Source organism: Ascaphus truei, chromosome 3, assembly GCF_040206685.1.
Source record: "Ascaphus truei isolate aAscTru1 chromosome 3, aAscTru1.hap1, whole genome shotgun sequence".
Taxonomy (NCBI): domain Eukaryota; kingdom Metazoa; phylum Chordata; class Amphibia; order Anura; family Ascaphidae; genus Ascaphus; species Ascaphus truei.
This window is the reverse complement of record NC_134485.1, coordinates 258,954,251-258,961,512: the sequence shown is the minus strand read 5'-3', so window position 1 is coordinate 258,961,512 and position 7,262 is coordinate 258,954,251.

Sequence of the window (7,262 nt, the reverse complement as noted above, 5' to 3'; positions counted from 1 at the left end):
TTCCAAATCCACTATCTTGAGAAGAAGAGGCCTTCACCCAGTTGCAAAAGTCCTCAGAGAAAACGGATTCATTATAGATGGGGAATTCCATTCCGCCTAGAAGCAGGCAAAGACGGGATGCAAGCATCGCTGAGATACCTTGAGTAGACGGAAGCCTTTCTAGAGGCCCTAGGCCTGCATCCTCAGATGAGACCAAAAGTACATAGATCTCCACGAACCGGGAGCGCATCAAGAGAGTCACACCACGGAGAGGGACAAGAAAGAGGTGACAGACCGGAAGAGCCTGAGATGATCCCCCAGACTTGAGTGTGCAAAAGAAATAGTCCTTTTGGAGGAAGAATTGGTCAGAAGGTGGAAGTAGAATGCAGACCCTTTGCTGCCATTTTACAGACTTTTGAGCACCTGAAGGTCTTTAGGGCCTGATAGGGGAGCCAGGGGGCTCTGAAACAAGTGTTTACTACGAGTCTTAAAGACACTATGATTAATAACTCTGTCAATTATCAACAGTTCCCACAGGTTAATGGGGAGTTTATATATTAATGTGCCGCTCTTTTCTACGCTAGACTCAAATTTATAGAGGGCATTGGGTAATGTGAAGAACTGAAAGTACTTAAAATGCTTAGATTAAAATATTAGCGGCAGAAGTTTTATGCAGGGGTGGAGAATATTTAGAATAAGAGATAGGGACAGATAAATATGTTGTAATATTGGTTTATATTGACTAGGTCTAACTCTCAGTAAGGGATGAAAGTTAAGAGTTTGAGGAATGGGAAAGTAGGAGTCGGGGCAAGCAGAGTTGGGGGTGCCTCATGGACCCTTAGATTTGGGCCCTTTGCCCATCATCTTGGTTCAGCAAAGGACCAGCCATTAAAAAGTGTCAAAGTGGCCTGTGTCCACCTTTCCCCTAACCCTTTTGTTTCTTTCATTCCTAACCCTTTTTCCGTTTCCCATTGCCTGCTTTCCCAGTACCACTTATGATTCAAGGGTGGAGTCTTCTCTGGACTGTTAAAGTGGTGCATAAAAACTTATCGAGACCAGGTAATGGCACAGCCATACACAAACTGTAGGACACATGAGATCACAGGAAGTAAGATAGACTCAATAACAATTCCATGACTAATCAACTTCCATTAAAAATAGTATCACTAAATGTCAAGGGATTAAATTCAAACAAAAAAAGGGACTGACCCTTAGGGAATTAAAAAAAAAGGCTTGGTGATATTTTGTTTCTTCAAGAGAAGCATTTTAATAGTCAAGATCCTTTTAATACCTATTGGGTATTACTCATCTTATACAAAGAAAAAAAGAGGAGTAGGCATCTTAATGAAACATGATGTTCTTTTTCAAATGAGAGAAATTAAGAGAGACCATAAAGGTAGATTCCTCATGGTAAATGGTCTTCTATCCGGTGATAATATGTCTCTAGTCAACATTTATGTCCCTAACGATCAGCAAATTGAGTTTCTCAAATCGACAATAGAAGAGATTGGGGAAACCCAATCAGGAACTATGATAATTGTGAGAGACTGCAATATGATCCAAAATCCTGACTTGGATAAGACCACATCACCAAACAAGCGACCCCCCAAAGAAGCATACAACAAAGCAAAAAAATGTAGGAACCTGACAAAGGAATTCACACTAGAAGAAGCCCAACGCATTAAAAACAAGAATGAAAGAGATTATACATTTCATGCCCCCCCCCCCATGATTCTTATTCTAGAATAGATTATTTATTTGTCACATCTAATCTTCTTGAAATATCAGTCTTACAACATGGTCTGACTATGCATCAGTGGAACTGGTCTTGAAACCTCACTTTAGTAGGCCTAAAGTTTTTCAGTGGCGATTGAACGACTCGCTATTAAACCATACAGAGTTTGAGAAGGAGATAAGGAATTCGCTAGAGAGCTATTTCCTGAAAAAGGTTTGGTTGAATGCCTGGCAACCCTCTGGGAAGCACATAAAGCGACAATTAGAGCGAAGTTCATTTCAATAGGAAAAAAACTAAAAACCTCAATCAAGAAAAACGAACAAGTAAAATAATAGAATTGGAGCAGGAACATTAAAGATGCCCCAACAAAAAGATTTATAAATTGTTACAGGCCATGGAGGACTTAAGAAGATTAAAGCTGGAAGACACAGAACAATCCTTAAAATGGACCCAACAAACTTATTATGATAAGGGTAATAAGACTGACAGGCTGTTGGCAATATATGTAGGGCAGGTCATAGCTAGAGCTTAGGTCTCGGCTATAAAACAGGGAAATGGAGAAGTTACGTATAACCCATCACTAATTGCCAAGGAGTTTTCCAGATTCTACAATAAACTGTATAATCTGGAGTTGACAGACCCCAATACTAAAAAAAAGTGACTCTAGAAGAAATTTACAAATATTTGAAGGACTGCGATCTTGCTATGTTGTCTATAGAAGACCTGAAAAGTATTAACGCAAATATAAATATGATAGAACTGGTAGAGGCCATTACGGCTTTGAAACTCTCTAAAGCCCTAAGCAGTGAACAAGCATTCAAATGTCTATAATAAAAAGTATTTAAAAATTCTTGCCCCATATTTGTTAGATTTATTTAATAGTTTTATGAAGGGAACACAAAATCCAACACAAATGTCAAAATCAAATATAGTTTTTATCCCAAAAGAAGGCTAAGACCCGATGAGTTGTGCCAGTTATAGGCCCATCTCCTTCCTAAATTCAGATCTAAACATTTGTAGTAAAGTCATGACAAACAGACTCAATCCAATTCTCCCTCGACTAATCCATAACGACCAAGTCAGCTTTATAAGTGAGCAACAAGCTTTGGATCATACGCGGAAGATCATACAGTAGATATAATAGATTATATAAATTATGCCAGACCTAAAGCGATGTTGATAAATGTGGACGCTGAAAACATTTTCTTGGATTAAATGGGATTTCCTAGATTGAACAATGGAGGCGTTTGGCTTCACGGGCCCATTCCTGAGAGGGGTCCAGGCTTTATATAATTCGCCAAAGGCAACATTACAAATGCCAGGAGGAGAGTTAAACTTAATATCGGGAATTGAACTAGACAGGGTTGTCCGCCGTGCCCTCTGCTGTTCGCTTTAACGATTGAGCTGCTATCAACCACTATTCAGAAAAACCCTAATATACAGTGCATTCAGATTGGAGGAAACCATTTTAAATTGTCTCTATTTGCCGATTATATCATCCTGACAGTCTCCAATCCACTGGCGTTTCTCCCTAATTTGCAATTTGATATTCTCTCTGGGTACAAAATAAGTACAGCCAAGTCTGAAGCCCTTAACCTAACACTCCCAGAAACAGAAGTTAAGCAAATTAAATTGAACTTTAGCGATCACTGGAATAAATCAAGACTAAAATATCTGGGACTCTTCCTAACTAAAAATATCAATCATTATATAAATATAATTATCCAGAGTTATTAACCAAAATCAAACACGATCTTCTAACAATGAATGGATATCATATTTCTTGAATAGGCCGTATCATCTGTAAAGATAAATATCCTAGACCAGGTATAAAGAAGCTGCCGCTCACCTATATATATACACAATAGAGTGAGTGGCTATATAGGGGTTCCCCTAGGATTGAATGTTTCCAAGCCCTCTTTAGTGAATAGTAAGTGCACATAGGTTCTTTTTTGTCCTCGGACACCCTCCCTTTATGAAGATAAATATCCTGCCAAGGCTGTTGTACTATTTTCAAACACTTCCGATCCCTATCCCAATAACACACAAAGGAACTACAAAACAAAATTATGCAATTTATATGGGGTAACAAAAGGCCAAGTGTAGTGAGGTCGGTCCAGCTCTCACTTAGGGAAAGAGGGGGTATGGTGGTTCCAGATACAGTATTAGGAAATGCTACCTGGTTTCTCACCTTATGTAAATAATTTTTTGGCATTCAAGGACAGATCTTTATAGGTGGGTAGATTTAGAAAGTACTTTTAATAGTACAGCAGCACTACCTGCTCTTTTATGGTAAAGAAAACAAGCAACCAAATCAAAACAATTTTTTTTTATTCCGCGGTCATAACATTTACACTTAAAATTTGGCAACGAGTCTAATCATAATACCATAGTTATGTATTGAACAAGAAAGTTCACAAATCCGGCGCTCAGAGAAATATGAAGGAACTGCACAGCATCACCGAGTATATCCTGGAGAGGGGGAGTGACCGAGTTATGGGCTAACCTCCAGAAGTATCGAGCGTGAGATAGTTAAATGTCTTTTGTGATAAATTTGCATATATGCATTACAGCATTGAAATCACAGACTCACGGTTAGCAGGAGGGCCCAGCGGTATCCCCACAGTGTCCGGAGGTTCTTCCGTTCTTCTTAGCCAAGATCCCAAGTGTGACTGCTCTGTCACTCCGGGCAAAAGGAAATGGATAAGATCTTTGTCCGGCTGTGTTGTCAGCAACCTGGCATGCTACCGATGACGTCTCGCGTGAATGTAGTGCTCCTCCCAAGGGAGAAAGAATCGATGCACCGCCGGAATAACTCGTGCAGAGGCTGAGGGATGTGACTTACAAAAAGACTTTATTGCGGCATAGTGGAGCTCTGGCGGATCCTCTGACGCGTTTCAGCCACGGGGGCCTTTGTCAAAGAGTGATCCGCCAGTAGTAAAGGAGACCGATATAGTGAGCCAAATCAGCACACCTGTGGAGCAACGAAGTACAGGTGTGCTGAGTGATTCAACCAACACAGGAGACATATCAAATACAAATCAACACAAAGGTTTAAAAAGCTGGTCTCAAGCATATATGAATACAAGTGGATTAAAACGTGTATAACAAAGACATAAATGAGACCAACATAAATACAATAAACATATTAAAATAAATAGAGCTACCAAACCAATGCTGAACATAGTATATAATATAACAATAGTGTCATGAAATGAATAAACTAAGACAAACAAATTGCTATAATAAGATAAGGATGCAAATATGAAACAAATAGTGAAGTGAGGATGTAAAAAATAATAAACCTAATACTATTTGTGAATGTAATAATAATAATATTAAATATATAATATAATGTGATACATAATAATATCCATGACATGGATAAAGTTTAATCATGCAGAAAATGTTTCAATTCCCATTCAATGTTGAGTCCTTTGGGACAAAGAGTATCTAATGAGAAGATCCAGAACATCTCCTGTTTGTTAAGGGAGTTTTGTCTGTCACAACCTCTAATATGAATAGGTGTATGATCTAAGCCAAAATAACGAAAATTATCTATACTTCCTTGTGGACACTCCGTAAAGTGTCTAGAAACTGGATATGTGGTATCTTTTTTAATAATAAGTCTGACATGCTCTGAAATTCTTACATGAAGAGATCTAATAGTTCTACCAACATATTTTTTGTTGCAACCACAAGTGATAACATATACAACAAAACTCGTGTTGCAGTTGATGAATGGTCTAATTTTGTATCTACCTTTAGGGGATTTAGTATGTATGCTTTTTGTTGGTTTTGCAAAACGACAACATCTGCAAAAACCACACTTAAAAAACCCTTTGGGGATAGTAGATGGAGGTTTGTGATAGTGTGTTTGAAAAAGACTCCTAGATACTGAGGAAGCCAAAGTATCTGCCTTTTTAAAGGCAAATCTTGGACCATGTTTGGTAACTTGATTTAGATCCTGGTCTAATTTCAATATATCCCAATGCTTGGATACAATTTGGCGAATGTGATATGCCTGTTTATTCAATTTAGTGATAAACAGAGGGCTGTCCCTAAAGGTGTTTACCTTCCATTTTTTATACTTAACAAGGTCAGTTCTATCCATAGAGCGGGCATTGAGAAAAGCTTCTCGAATGTCTTCTTGGGAATAACCCCCAGCTAAAAATCTAGAGGATACCCATGACCCCACCCACCGCCCCACTCTGGGAGGAGGACTGCATTAGTGTCTTAGTGTGGTGCTGAGGCATACCTGCTGGTTCAGGAGAGCTGAGTAGTCGCGATGGTAAGGGGCAACAGGACAGGCTTTTGGGTGGTTTCGGTTCTTGCTCCTTGGTTCAGCGCCTCCAGCTGTGATGGGCTCCTGGAATGCAGGATGTCAGCTCCCTCCACAGCACTCCCTACCCCTCCTGCTCAGGAACTGACACCCAGGCAGAGGTATAGTGAACAAGTAGATTTATTGAACATGCTGCATCAGCTCTTCACACAGCATAGTTGTTGTAGTCCAACATCCCAGGACTTCAGGATGGTTCTTGCCCCGATAGTATGGGGCCCTTAAGTCTTGATGGCCCTCAGGCCCTTAGGCCTGAGGTGGGCCAGCTCATCTACGCCATGGGAGAGTCTTACAGCCCATGCTCTCACCTTCGCAGGCAGAGCAAGACTACTCTAACTTTGCAACACCCACTCGTTAGCTTCAGGAAGGGGCGGGATCATGGACTATACCCATCACTGATAGGCTTACATGGGCCATGAGTCACCACCTTACTTCCATCACTTACAAGTGGATGGAAAGGGGGGTCAATGACCCATAGATTAACCCATGAAGGCCCTGAACCTACTAGGGATTTACATCAAAGATACACTGTAGGAGAAAGAGAGGTATTATGGGACATACCAAGTTACATATAGAAATACAAATACCACTAGACCCACTTAAAATGGTTCTGGCAAAACCAATAGAGAACATGTACCAACACACACATAAATGATGTCACACACATTGACGGCAACAAGATGCTCGATTGCAGGGACCTGAAAAAAAGACTCAGCCTCCCTATAGTAGAGAGGTTTTACAGAGAGTGAAGGAGGTCCCAACAATGGAGAGATTAACAACGTTCATAAGACACAAGTCCAGAAATTCCACAAAGTGTGGGAACCTGGAACTCCAGAGAGAGATAAGTGATTTTGTTTTCCCTTGGGGGAATATGAATATGAAAAGGTTTAGAAGTAGACTGAAAGTTGGAGGTTTTGTAAAGAAGATGAATATTGCAAGACATGTGATGGTACTATGTTGTATTGTATTCTATTGTATGTCTTTATTTATATAGCACCATTAATGTACATAGCGCGTCACAGTAGTAATACATGTGGTAATCAAATAAATAACAGATAATATAAATAACAGATCATGGGAATAAGTGCTTTAGACATAAAAGTAACATTAAGGAAGAGGCGCCCCTGCCCCTAAGAGCTTACAGTCTAATTGGTAGGTAGGGAGAACGTACAGAGACAGTAGGAGGGAGTTCTGGTAAGTGCGTCTGCA